Source organism: Rhinoderma darwinii, chromosome 2, assembly GCF_050947455.1.
Source record: "Rhinoderma darwinii isolate aRhiDar2 chromosome 2, aRhiDar2.hap1, whole genome shotgun sequence".
Classification (NCBI taxonomy): domain Eukaryota; kingdom Metazoa; phylum Chordata; class Amphibia; order Anura; family Rhinodermatidae; genus Rhinoderma; species Rhinoderma darwinii.
In genome coordinates, this window is record NC_134688.1 from 350057495 (window position 1) to 350072600 (window position 15106).

A 15106-nucleotide genomic window follows, 5' to 3' on the forward strand; every position below is an offset into this window, starting at 1 on the left:
AGCACACCGACATTGGACAGAGGAAGATTGGAAAAAAGTGTTATGGACAGACGAATCGAAGTTTGAGGTGTTTGGATCACACAGAAGAAGATTTGTGAGATGCAGAACAACTGAAAAGATGCTGGAAGAGTGCCTGACGCCATCTGTCAAGCATGGTGGAGGTAATGTGATGGTCTGGGGTTGCTTTGGTGCTGGTAAAGTGGGAGATTTGTACAAGGTAAAGGGGATTTTGAATAAGGAAGGCTATCACTTCATTTTGCAACGCCATGCCATACCCTGTGGACAGCGCTTGATTGGAGCCAATTTCATCCTACAACAGGACAATGACCCAAAGCACACCTCCAAATTATGCAAGAACTATTTAGGGAAGAAGTAGGCAGCTGGTATTCTATCTGTAATGGAGTGGCCAGCGCAGTCACCAGATCCCATAGAGCTGTTGTGGGAACAGCTTGACCGTATGGTACGCAAGAAGTGCCCATCAAGCCAATCCAACTTGTGGGAGGGGCTTCTGGAAGCAAGGGGGGAAATTTCTCCCGATTACCTCAGCAAATTAACAGCTAGAATGCCAAAGGTCTGCAATGCTGTAATTGCTGCAAATGGAGCATTCTTTGAAGAAAGCAGAGTTTGAAGGAGAAAATTATTATTTGAAATAAAAATCATTATTTCTAACTTTGTCAATGTCTTGACTATATTTTCTAGTCATTTTGCAACTAATTTGATAAATATAAGTGTGAGTTTTCATGGAAAACACAAAATTGTATGGGTGACCCCAAATTTTTGAACGGTAGTGTATATATCACTGAAAAATATGGTCAAGATCATACAGTGTGTGGTCTTCCCAAAGAGGTGGTCTTTGGGAGAGGTGTCAATGTTTTTCAAATCTGCTGTTGGAAAGAAGGAAAAACTTTCTACTGTACGTATAAAAGTAAAATTCACAAATTACTTTCGTGATTGATAGGGGTCAACTATGCAACCCTGTAACTCTTAAAAGTCTATGTGTACAAAAACATCTGCCAATTCCATCTGACCTCTCAGGAATTCAAGAGATAAAAAGGCGTAAGCTTTAAAAAGTTTATAAACGACTAATGTACATTCTTTCATATCCAGTGTTCTTTTGCCAACATTATAAATTCAACTCATGGACATTTTGCTGTTGATGCGAGTGTATCTAAGCCATTTTTCAGACTCTCTGAGATACACACAATGCTATATTTCCCACTGTGTAATGCTCAGCTAATAAAAAATAAATAAAAAATGAAGAATTGTATCAATCGTGTTAAGACAAAAACAGATATCTCTGTAGATTTGCTAATTTCAAAGGCCACAGAGATCACATAAGCAAAATATCATAATCTTGTTACTGGATTTGCTTAAAAAAAAAAATTCGCAGCAGACTTTGGTTTCTATAGCTTTTTAGTGTACTAATTGCAGGTGTTGCAGAAAACAACAATGCGGGAAAATATCTTGCAGTGTGGGATTTACATTCTGCAGCATGCTCAGTCTTTTGAGGAGAAGCAGTGGACTTTAAGGGCACATACAGACGTGGCAGAATTGATGTTGAATTTCGCTGCGGACAGTCCGCAGTGGAATTCTGCAGCAGCCAGTTTTTTACATTTGTTTCTATACATTTTTCGGAAACTTAGTCCAGACATTGCAGAAAATAACTGTGAGGAATTTAGGCTGCAGTGCAGAATTTTCCCTCCGCAGCATGCTCATTATGTTGCAGAGAAGAAGCGAAATTTCACTGCGGATTTCAGCCTTTGCAATGCCAAAACTGAAATCTGTGACAAGTCCGCTGTGATATCTGCAACGTCTGAATTACCTGTATATGCAAATGTTGCGTAATTGTCCCGGATCTGCACCAACATTTGCAGCGGAAAAATTCTGCCACGTCTGAACATGGCCTAACTGCAGATCTCAGCATTTGCCATGCAAAGGTTAAAACCTGGATCAAGTCTGCTGTGAAAAAATCCAACACATCTGGATGAACCCTCACATCTGCAAATTTTCCAGCAGATTCGTTGCGTAAATGCCGCAAATTTGCGGCAAAATCCCCAGCAGAAAATTTCCACCACATCCAAACATGCCCTGCTAGTATTAAGACACATGGTATAAATATTGTTTTGTTATATTTCTGATATCTTGGCGCTCACCTACATTGGTAAACAAATGGAATTGTGGTTTATAAATGCATAATTTTTGTTATGCATGTAAAATATTAAAAGGATTATGGTTAGATTTGTGAACTTTTTTTAATAATTCTGATGATATCAGAATGTATGTAAGTCGATGCAAAATTTCTGTTATAAATACTAAATGTGGTGGTGGTTATACCTATACAATGATCTACTTATTGTCTACATACCTCATTACCCAGAAAAAAGTAATTTATTGTATAAAAAAGTGAACCTCATTTTATATATAATAAATCAACAGATTGTATTAAAGCAACAGTCACTTTGGACAGGATGTCAGGTTTAACGTTTCTCCTATACGATCCTGGCAGTAGTCATGGCAATGGATGATGTCATGACTTTCAGACTAAAGGCCCTATTACACAGGCCAATGATCGGTCAAACAAGTGTTCATATGAAAGCTCGTTCCCAATCATTGCAATTAGGGCAACGATCAGCCGATGAATGAGCAAACGCTTGTTCATCGGCTGATCTGTTCTTTTATGCAGAATTAAAAATCATCCATGTGTAATCAGAGAGATGCGCTGCCAACATGATGAAAATGTATGGGGAGGAGTGGTTGTAGTATAGACCGCTCGTCCCTATACAAATCCAATCATTGATTCGTGTGATAGTAGCAATCGAGCACCCATCAACGAGCTGTCTCATTGATCGGAGCTCGTTAACACGGCCCATATCGGGCCATGTAATAGTACCCTTAGCCCTTTCCCACTGTCAATGTGTGGAAGGGGTAGTCTGGAACTTTGCTGTCTCTCTGACTCCCATAATTAGACATCCACGAAGTCTAACGAATGGAGTAGGCAAGCACAAATTCTGCCCACCCACTCCATTCATAATTGGCGGGACAGAAGAAGAGCCACAGAAATTGAAGGCTAGGTGAGTATTTCCCACCTGCATGTGGGGCCTGGAAAGGTGACTGGCCCAAAATAGAGGACCCAGAATTAGGACTGCTTGCTTTAAAGGAATGGATCTCTAACTGTCAATACTAAGTCATTATATATATATATATATATATATATATATACACATACAGTCCAAGTACAAATGAACACAGCACTCCAACAGACCTATATATTAGGCCATGTGCTCGTTACCAGGGGATGAATCAGTTCCCCAACTTTGAATGTAGAAGAACCATAGGACAGAGTAACGGCACCAGGACTTCAGAGTAGATTAAACAGGGTGAATATATTCACCTCAAGTGAGCGACGTTTCTGTTCGTCACAGAACCTTTCTCAAGCTTGGGAAAGGTTCTGTGATGAACTGAAACGTCGCTCACTTCAGGTGAATAAAGCCACCCTGTTTAATCTACTCTAAAGTCCTGATGCCGTTACCCTGTCCTATGGTTTATATATATATATATATATATATATATATATATATATATATATATATAAATGTTTATATTTATATATATCTCAACATGTCTTTTTATTGCATAGTGATTTATGTGTTTGTTCTCACAAAATGTGAATAAAGCGGAAGTAATATGTCTTAACTGTGATGAACTTTACTATGTTCCTATGAGTGTCATAAACCAATAAACCTTTCAATACCTAAATCCGATTGAGCAATAGACCTTAACTAACCTCACAGGTGGTAATTCTCTTGAAATTCTTGTCAAGCAACACAAACATAACATATGTGATATTTATGAAAGCATGACATTTTTGACCTCTCTGAATGTAAAAGGTTAAGGGCCAGGGTGATACTGATCAACTAATGATTAGCCTGGAGATGATGACTATAACCAAAACATATTCCGCTTACTGGGAGGTCAAACACATTAAGAACCTAAAAATGATGTCATGTTAATTATCTTGAGACTACATATTATTGATACGGAGAAAATATAGGAATATTAATAAGTAAATCACTTTCATGACATTATGCAACTATACTGGTTCATGCCCAAGTCAGAGCTTCAATGATGAGTTACCTTGATATTTGTGAGATAGGTTCACGCTTTACATAGAAAAAGGGTAATCTTATTTAAACGAAAATGTAAAACATTTTACAGGGTGGTTCAAGAGTCTCCATATATTAAAATATATAGCATTCAGCCCAGTCTATCCCTATCGCAATGGGTTGCCTTACCGTATGTCATTACTGAATGGTATATTTGGCATGATGGCAGCGAATTGAAAAGATTCTTAAGGCTTTGTTAACGCTACTTTTGTGCCCTATGTCAGATGTACATTTTTTTTTTTTACACAGCAAAGAAAGGGATGAAATGGATCCATCAAAAAATAGTATGCGGTTTATATACAGTTGCCTACAGTTTCTATTTGTTTGATATTTTTTTCGCTTTTTGTTTTTAAACGGGAATAAAGTTTTTTTACCTTTTTTTTTCAAACAGATCTAAACTTATAATGTACAAACATATAGACAGCCATTTTGCTTGATCTGACATTGACATCATTTGGGCAGCATAGTGGCTCAGTGGTTAGAACTGTTACTTTGCAGCACTGGGTCTTGAGTATTGATCTGTCCTAGAACAACATGTACATGACGTTTGTATGTTCCACCCACGCTCCAAAAACACACAGACAAAAGGTTTAGATTGTGAGCCCCATTAGGGATAGTGACTGATGACAATCTCTGTACAGCACTGTGGAATATGTTGGCGCAATATAAGCAACAGAAATAAGTAAATATAAATCATATTTTATAAAAGTATACAATTCTATAAAAGGTATCCAGACATAAAACGGCCAGAAATATGCGAAAAGGACACGTTTACCCCATAGAAGCATATGGGTACTGTACACTCTACATCTGATTACTTTTTTCTCTGAATTCCCGACGTATACTACTGTGTTGCCAAACATGGTAGTAAGAGAGCCTAGAGGCTAGTTCACACAGAGTTTTTTGGCGCTGATTTTTACGCAGAAACAGCATCAGATTCAGTACCAAAAAATGACCCAAATCACCCCCCTTGATTTCAACGGGAGGCAGAGGCATTTTTTTTTGTCCTGGGAGGCTAACAGATGCTCATGGAAAAATAAAAGTGGCATGCTCTTACTTTAAACGGTTTCTTCCTCTGACCTCCTTTTGCAATCAATGGGAGGCAGAAAAAACCTGTGGCGCTCGTTTCCCTGTATTAAATTCAATGGCCGCAGGAAAAAAAACTGCGAAAAATGCAGAAAAAAAGCAACGCTGGCAGTTCAAAATCCTGAAGGAATTCTGAGACAGATTATTTTCTTCCTGCAAAAAACTCTGTGTGAACTAGGCCTAATAAATAACAATAATGCCACTTAGTTGCAATCTTTGGATGATAGCCTTAAAAGTTCTAAGCCAGAGCATGAACTGGAAGACGAGTCAGGATCATGGGGAAAGTCAAACAGAGCAAAGTGCAGAGCGATCCTTAATGAAAATCGACTCCGGACCTCAGACTGGGGAGAAGATTCAACTTCCAACAGGACATCAACCCATAGGCTGCTTTCACACTGCATTTGCAGCGTACGTTTAATGTACACACCGTGAAAATCTCCCGACACGTACGTTAAAAGGATGTTTATCCATTTAAAAAAACATATACTGTATTGTGCGGTATAATTTTCTTTATTGGATGACTCTATAGTTAATAGCGCAGTCTGCTGCACTATTCCATACAACAAATAATGGTATCACCATTGGATACCATCCCGACAGAGGCCAGAAGGACACTCTTTTGGTCTCCATTAGGTGATGGAGGCCTATGAGCCTGATTAACAAATGCGACAGGAGCTTTCCCGGCGTATACGGTAAATGTACTTTTCAAACGCAGTTTGAAAAGAGCCTAAGAAAATAGCTAAGACTAAGCAAATGTGGCTTCGGGACAAGTCTGTGAATGTCCTTGAGAAGTCCAGACAGACCCCACACTTAAAACCAACAGAACATCTTTGGAGACACCTCAAATTAGCCGTGCAATAATACTCCCAATGGGAGAAAATCCCTAAATACAGCCATGGCAAGTTGTAGCTGTTATGCAACTTGCTGTCCTATTCATGACATTTGATAGGTTGTCACATCGTCACTATCATTAGTGGATATATTTTTGCAGTTATAAATGTATAAACTTCAATGTTTGTTCTATTCCTTAAACCATACATCTGTACATGAGGTCATTTCAAAGCATTACATGACCTGTAATGTGTCATTGTTAAAAGGACAACTGGTCATATTAAATATATTCAAAGTTAAATTCCTACATTATGTATTTTATTTTAATTTTTTTTGTAAAATTATGATTATTGTTTGTAATTTTTTATCCATGGTGGTTAAACTTTGGCATTTTAGTTAGTAATCTCTGCTGCCGTTGTAGGAACCAGGGGTCCTTTGTACATAGGATGTTTCATTTTGTTTAGTGTATGACCTAAAGCAAGATACCAAGAGGGTTTTTTTTAAGTAAGAAAACAGAGCAAAAGATAAGGGCAACCGGCTAAAGTGTAAAAATGTGCCCTTATAGTTTCCAGGAGAATTACTAAAGGCGCATAGGGATGTCTTATTCTATACACAAAGGTAAAAGACAAAACAAAAGGAAAAATATATAAAGGAAACTAGAAAATCAAATATAAAGAAGACAGAGGGTACATACATTTTCCTATTTTCTAATTCCAAGTTAGTTTAATTCAAATAAATATATTACATTTTCCAGCAACTTTAAACAAAATTGTATAAGAGTAAGACACACAAACGTTCTCTAGTAGTGACAAAATTATTCAAGTAAAGAGCTGCACCAAACCAGACAGACATATTTTCTAATCATATTCCAAAATGACATGTTCTTCATTGATATACCACAAATTCCTACCAATAGGAAAGCTTGTGAAAGTTTATAGCAATACTATGCTTTGAGATAATTTTTTAGCATAAGCTGTCATATGTGACTTGTATATGACATCTGCAGGCTCTATCTCTAATTTTCAGTTGTCTCTGAGCTAGTGGCCAGAGCCTAATTGTTATCATGTTTCCTATACATACCACACATAGAAGAGAGGAATCTTGCTCTCCTATCTCTATCTACCACATATAAACTGCAGCAGCATGGAGGAGATCATACAGCAGTAATGGGGAGTGTAGCTGAGAATCTGCAGCATATCTGTTTGTGTTTTTCCGCTTTCTCTCACTCTGCTCCTGACCTCCTTCCGTCTCCATAGACTTCTATGGGCAACTGTGGCCTGATCCCTCATGGAGAACCCGTCTTGTCTAAGTCAAGAGGGGGAAAGCAGTAAATTTGGAGTGAGTGAACAGTTTAGGAGGGAGAGCGGGGAAGGAGCCTGATAAGTAGGGAAAGAGGCATTTTATTTCTAATAAGATATATTACAAAGTTTCTTATATTCACTTATACTATTGATTTATGCTAATTTTGTGTTTGCAAGAGTTGTAATGATGCATTCGTTTTACCATGGGTTTACCGTGATTACGTTTTTCTTAAACATCAGAAATAAGTGCATGTGGTTTAGTCTGCACCATTCCACCCAATTTGAATACACCCTCAGGCTACATTCACACAACAGTGAAAAACAGCCTTGTGATGTCCGTTTTCCTAACGGCCGTCACACGGCCTTTTTCAGAAAAATTGAGTTCTATGGGTGTATTCACATGGCCGTTTTTTGTTAACGGACTGTGAATATTGGCCGTCAAAAAATAGGACAGGTCCTATTTTTGCCCATTTTCATGGCCAGAAGGCTCCCATAGAAATCAATGGATCCGTTTTTACTGGAAGTTTTTCAGGAAACAATCCTTGTTACGGCCAGTAAAAACTGATCCTGGCCGAGGACTTCCCGCACACAGCGCTACTTTGAGCGTTGAGCCCGGGAAGCCCTTGACATTACTGTCCATATAAGGACAGTGAAGTCAGGGCTTTCAACAATGGAATCCCGGCCAGAGCACTGCAAAATCACTGGCCAGGGACTTCAATCTTGGAGATAGCACCCCTCCATGTAGAGAGCACCCCCCCCTGCCTGAAGATAGAAAACCCCACCATGCTCCGTAGATAGCGCCACTGTAGCTCCCTGTAGAAGCGGAATCCCCGGCGACCAGACCCCGCTCTTGCAGGGGATTCCGCTCCTGGAGAAGCCCCCGGCGTCACTATCCATATATGGACAGTGACGTCAAGGGGTTACTCCTGGAGCGGAATCCCCGGCCCGCTCTGGCAGAGGATTCTGTTCTCCTGACGTCACTGTCCATATTTGGACAGAGAGGTCAGGGGCTCTGTCTATGAGTGGAATCACCAGCCAGAGGGATTCCGCTCCTACAGTGAGCTACAGTGGCATTATCTACAGGAGAGGGGGGTGGTATCTACAAGGGGGGTGCTATATACAAGGGGGGTGCTATCTGCAAGGGGGTGGTATTTACAGGAAGCGTGCTATCTACAGGTGGGTGCTATCTACAGGGGGATGGTGCTATATGGGGGGGCACTATCTACAGAGGACACTGGTGCTATCTATATGGGCACTGTGGCACTATCTACAGGGGATACTGTGGCACTATCTACATGGGCACTGTGGCACTATATGGTCTCTGTGGCACTCTGTGGGCACTGGCACTTTATATGTGGACATTATGTCACTTTATATATGGGCACTATAGTACTATGTGGGTACTTTGGCACTATCTATAGTGGGCACTGGGGCACTATATGGGCACTGGCCCTATGTGGGCATTATCTACAGTGGGCACTGTGGCACTATCTACAGGGACATTGCAGCACTATCTACATTGGCACTGTGGTGTTTTCAGGGGGTTGGGACAAAAAAAACCTGACTAATGAAATCTATCCTTTTTTTTTTTAACGTCCATTATAAAAACGGACAGACGGACTGGAAATGGATGAAAATTTAGAGACACACTGATTCAAAATGGCCATGAAAACTGACAGTTGATCAGTTTTTAATGGCCATTTTTTTTTCACTGTTGTGTGAATGTAGCCTTAGAAAAGACTGCTAAAGACAATTAGGGAGGGACCTTGGCTCACAACTCAAAAGATCATATAAAGCATAGGCTAACATCCAAAGCTTACAACGAGGTTATTTGAAAGAAAGAATAGGGAGCTAAAATGCAGAGGAATCTGTGTAATAAGACACCAGATTCTGTTGAAGGCTGGGGTTGTTGTAATTTGATCTTTGACGTTTGGGACTTTTGCACACAGTAAATATTAAGAAATAATAGCTCACGCAATTATTACATTGATTTTTGGTCATAACTCATTTAATTCTGTGAAAATCAGTGTTGAAGCAAATATTTAGCTGATATATTTCTCACTTTCAAGATAATACTCCTTAAAGGCTATGTACACCTTTGAAAGACAATTATTTTTTTTTTTTTACTAATAATAATTATAATAATAATAATAATAATAATATTAAAAAAAGGTGTTTTGTGTAACTTTGTAGATACTTTGTATTAAAAATTAGTTTGATTTTTTCAGACACAGCTGCTCTATATTCTCTACACAGAGCAGCTGTATGTAGCGCTATTTACTGAATCACTCAGTCCCGTGGAACTTAGATGTGAACTTAGTTATGAGCTTAGATGTAATAGTATACAGGTGGATCCTGTGTGTCAGAGACACGCGGGACCTACTGACACTGAACCTGTAAGGTCCGCGGGACTGACAGATTCAGTGAATAGCCCTGAATACAGCTGCTCTGTATAGAGAATACAGAGCAGCTGTATCTAAAAAAGTTAAAATTATTTTTAATAAAAAGTATTTACAAAGTTACACAAAATGATACACTGATACACCTTTTTATTTTAAAAAAAAATTGCCTTTCAAAGGTGTACATAGCCTTTAATTCTTTCACTACTTTGATATGGAGTATGAGTCTTGTAGCACTAGACCTGAGCAATCACTGATACCATTATCTAGATGGACGTTAAACTGGAGTCAATGCCAAACCGTTCTTGAGCTAAAATTAAATGGTGCATGGGTGGTCATTTATACTACATGATCTAAAGTAAACAGTTTAGGATTACCGCAGTAAAATAGATTCCGATTTTCGAATTTGTAATATGCGCCTTTAGCTTGCTATGAGCCCGTACTGTAACTCTGTTTGCCTCTGATTTTATAAGGAGGGACTCAGAAGTGTTTTTGCATTGATTCTGCATGGATATGTAAGATAAAAATATTGCGTAATCTCTCTTAACATATGAGAAGCCAAGGTGAATGCTAGATGTAATCTGGAGAGAACGCCTGGGGAGTTTACTGCAAGCAACCCCTGGGTCTCCTTTATAGTACGAATTACGCTATATGGACAAAAGTATTGGGACACCTACTCATTACACCTACAGGAACTTTTATGATATTTAATTCTAAATCCAAAGGCATTAATATGGAGTCGATCCTCCCTTTGCAGCTTTCTAAAAAAATTTGGAGAGTGTCGGTGGTAATTTTTGACTATTCAAAAGAGCATTTGTGAGGTTAGAGGCTGGTGTTGGACGAGAGGGCCTGGCTCGAAATTTCTGTTGTAGTTCCTCCCAAAGGTTTTCGATGAGGTTAAGGTCAGGGCTCTGTGCGGGTCAGTTATGTACTTCCACATCAAATTCACCCAACCACAGTCATTCTGGAACAGAAAGTGGCCTTCCCCAAACTTTTCCCACAAAGTTGAAAGCATACAATTGTTCAAAATGACTTGGTATGCTGAATAATTAAGATTTCCCTTCACTGGAACTATATGTCCCCCCCAAAAAATATGTGTACGTGTATGTATATGTGTATATAGGAGACAGTATATCTATAGCACTACGACCCTATAGCTATGGATAGGATTACATACAGTGGCTCTGCGGACATGATACACATGATAGGTGATAGGATTAGATATAGGGCCCAGCTCCAGTGCTGGACCCAGGAAAGGTAATTGCTTTTCTTTTTTATGTGTTAATAATTTTTTTTTTGTGTTTGTGTTTTTTTTACAGGTTCGGTTGTTGGACTTCTTTGGATTCGAGGACTACTTCGATGATGGCATTTTTTTATTCTTAATAAAATGGTTAATGAGGGTTGTGTGATTTTTGTTTTATTTCAATTAAATATTTTTTCTACCGTGTTTCCCCGATAGTAAGACACCCCCGATTGTAAGACGTATCGGGGGTTTCAGGGGGGTCGGCTAATATAAGCCGTACCCCGAAAGTAAGACATATGTCTTACTTTCGGGGAAACACGGGGTATTGCCGCCTCCTGCCCACTTCCGCGCCGCCCCCCTCTCCATACGTCACCCCCAGCACTTGTCAATGCCGCCTCCTCCTTAAAACCCGAGCCATAGACTTTTTACGGCTCGGGTTTTAACTTGCTGCCCGCGCGATCGGGCAGCTGAATGTCGGGTCTCCGGCTGTCAGTGACTGCCGGGGACCCGGAGGAGAAGATAGAAGCAGCTTTAGCTGCTTCTGTCTTCTCCGATGTGTTTTTACACAGCGTTCAATGAACGCTGTGTATAGGAATAGAGACAGCAGCAGCGGCGCTGTCTCTATTCCTCCCGATGATCATGTGACAGGTCACATGATCGCCGGGTCCCGTTAGTGGCAGGCTGCTGCTGTGTCTAACAAGACCCAGCACAGCCCTATTAGTGACAATCGTCACTATGAGAGGGCTGATTTCCCCTGTAACTGGGGCTGCTGTGCAGCTCCAGTTACAGGGGAAAAGATGGTGTAAAAGAAAGAAAAAAATATATATAAAGTTCCCCAAAGGTCTTTTTTGACCTTTGAGGGACAGACCATAGTAATAAAAAAATAATAAAGTAAAGTGCAAAAAATTCGACAATTTTTTTCTAATATAAGACATACCCCGAAAGTAAGACATAGTGGGGCTTTTGGGGATAAAAAGAAAGTAAGACACTGTCTTACTTTCGGGGAAACACGGTATGTCCTCTGCATCGAATAACACTAAGCCCCACCTTAGTTATGGACACTGTCAATCAGCCAGCGGCCATTACTAAGTCGGTAGTTATAGAGTTTGAAGAAAAATACAAATACACCCGTTAACAATTTTATTGAGAATAAAAAAGCTGTCATCTAAGTAGTTTTAAAATCTGGCGTAGTTCAACAACCAACCCTGCTCACACTGTGAATCGCGGTGTGTGAGCAAGTGACCGGAATGAAGCTGAAGCAGAGCTTGTACAAGTGCTGCACCCCCTTCAAAACAGCTGACTGGCAGGGGTCCCGGCAGTTGGACACCGACACATCAGCTTTTGATGGCCTATCCTGAGGATAGGCCATCACTTTTAGGGACTGGATAACTCGGGCTTCAGCAGACAGTATGAATATACTTACCCTCCTCTTTGGCTCCGGCCGCAGCGGCAGTCCTGACTCATCCAGCGTCGGGATGTTGTGTGCGGCACACAACATCGTGACGTCATGCGCGGCACACAGCGTGCTCCGGAACAAGGAGTGTAAGTATACTGTCAGTTACTATAGTAACAGGGGCCTGTGTAGTTTATTACATAGGCCCCATTTACTATAGTAACTTTTTATAGAGATGGTGCCAGGGAACGTGGGCCCCCCTGGGACCAGTCGTAATGTGCTTGGTGATGTAAGGCTTGTTGAAACCCATACCATGAAGCTCTCGGGGCACAGTTTTTGTGTGGATGTTAATCCCAGAGGAGGTTTGGAACTCTGCTGTTATTGAGTCAGCTGAGCGTTGGCGACTTATGCACTAAGCTCCTCAGCATTCAGTGACCTGTTGTATACCTAAAGTTTGTCTTGCAAATAGTCTCCTAGTGTTTTCCAGTTCCCAGTGTTACCCGTTCCTGTACCCTGTATCCCGTGCTACCGTGCATCTGTGCCGTTTAAAGTTGAAGTCGAGCTGTGTCTTCCGCTGGATCAGCTGTGTTACACCCACCGGGTGTCTGCCTGCTGCCGGAGCCTTATCTTAAGCCTGAATCACCGCTACTGTCTACATTGCCACAGGTACCCTTTCTGGACTATAGACATTGTATTGTACCTGGTTGGTCATATGCCTACCCCGCTACGCGCTACGGCCCAGTGGGTCCACACCCCGCACCATGACAAAATGGAGCTCTGATGCCCCATAAAAATAAATTATTAAATTAATTAGGACATCATTTTGTATCTGATATTGCTACCAAACACATGAATAGTATTAACAGCACTTCTTGTTCATATGTATTCTAGTCTTTATTTAAGATTTATTAAACTGACATAGTACCCATTCAGCAACATTGTGGGCTTTCTCAATTTGGGTTTATAGTGATAGAAGTGTGCCAATTTGCTTATAGAGCATGTAATCCAATGTATAGCACATAGAGTCCTATCTTAGGCCTCATGCACACGACTGTATAAAACAACAGTACCATATGGCACTCTCTACAAATGCGCAAACTGCTGCTCTGGTACTATGGGCACTGTATGAAAACGGACAGACAAAATCTAATTTTCCAAGCTGTTTTCCTATTGGTGCAGCAGTAGTTTAGGAATAAAAACTTTACTCGTACGGCGTACACAGATTAGACTTCTATGGGGGAAATAATAATCTATATAGCATTTTGAAGAAGCATGCCACCATGTTTGAGAAATCTGCTACTTTTGATGAACTATTAAATGTGCAGTATTTAAAAAAAGTCACCTACACATAGGTGTTGAGTTTTGTCCCTCTTATTTCCAAAATCCAGCGGCTACATGACAGGTCATGTGACCACTAAATGTCACAAACAGCTGCATTATTTAAATGCAGTTGTAGGGTTGTGTGAACGGGGTGGTAGGACCCAGAAGAAATATTTTAAACCTTTGTATGTTACTTATTTTTCTGAAGACTACACATTTTCACATTGTGAAAGAAAAAAACCTAAAAACCTTTATATAGACTTTTCACATTTGTATATATATATTGTATTACTACTACTATATTTGAATAATTTCCTTGTCATGTGCACCTTGCACCGTACAAATCTCTGTTGTTTCCAGGCTTTTTTGCTAAACTTATAGCCCCTAGCTACTGTATATACTACAATCTACAGTCATTGTTAGGTGGGGCACCCACTATGCAGAAAGCAGGGAATAGATAAATGCAGTTACGGATCCATACAAAGCCAGCAGATAGTTGATGTTTATCCAGTAAAACGACTAATCCGCAGGAGAAAAGCAAAGGTAAATACCACAGTTATCTTCAAATGAGTAGAGAACAAATAAGACTTATAAAAATAACCCAGAAAAATAGAGGTTGCAGCCAGAGGCAACTTATTTGCTTTTAGTGATCAAAAGAATTTGAGCAAGCCATCGAGCCAGCTCCATTTATGTAAATGTTGTTCTCTATTTGATGCGTTGAAAGACATAAGGCTCTGCCTTGAAGAATAAAACTCAAACATTTTGATTTATTTCTTCATATCATTTTCTATTTGAATATTACTCTTTCAACCCAATATCTCCGTAGTGATCCCAAGTCTCTTCATGTATTCCTATTTTGGGGGAACCGTAAGAAGGAATGCTTCAAGTGTTTAGATAAGGATTTAAAGACACACCTGGAGATTTTAAGGGTTGAAAGAGGGAAAAAACCATCAAAAGTGTGTTTTTCTATTTCCTTGTTTTAGACATATAAAAAGAAATAAAGAATACTATGTTTTTATTTTTTATACAGATGCGGCATGTGAGTGTTAGTATGCATGTGTGGTTTTGTGGACCTGCACATTTGAGTGTGCATGAGTAAGCGCATCACAATATAATATAAATGAATAACAGAAAATTTCACATTTCGTCATTTTACAATATTCCACAGTTTTAGTCTACATAAAAAGTTAAGTAAGGCCTTATACACATGGTAGAGTCATGTGCAGGGAAGCTGAACGGAAGGACACTGAGCCCCTCGCACCCCCATACTACAGAGACATGGTGCTCTGTATGACGCTGTATTACAGAAATCTTCTGTCTTAGGCTTCGTTCACATTTGAGTCAGGGCTCCGTTACGACGTTCCATCTGA

The 15106-nt window shown here is 39.9% G+C and overlaps 1 long non-coding RNA gene across 1 annotated transcript in view; it reads left to right on the plus strand.

Moving 5' to 3' along the window:
• The window catches only part of LOC142741316 (uncharacterized), a 28312-nt gene extending 17132 nt beyond the window's left edge, over positions 1 to 11180 (plus strand). The window contains exon 3 of the long non-coding RNA XR_012881093.1: positions 11100 to 11180. This is a non-coding gene — a long non-coding RNA (uncharacterized LOC142741316). The remainder of the gene's footprint in view (positions 1 to 11099) is intronic.
• The last annotated feature ends 3926 nt before the right edge of the window (positions 11181 to 15106 follow it).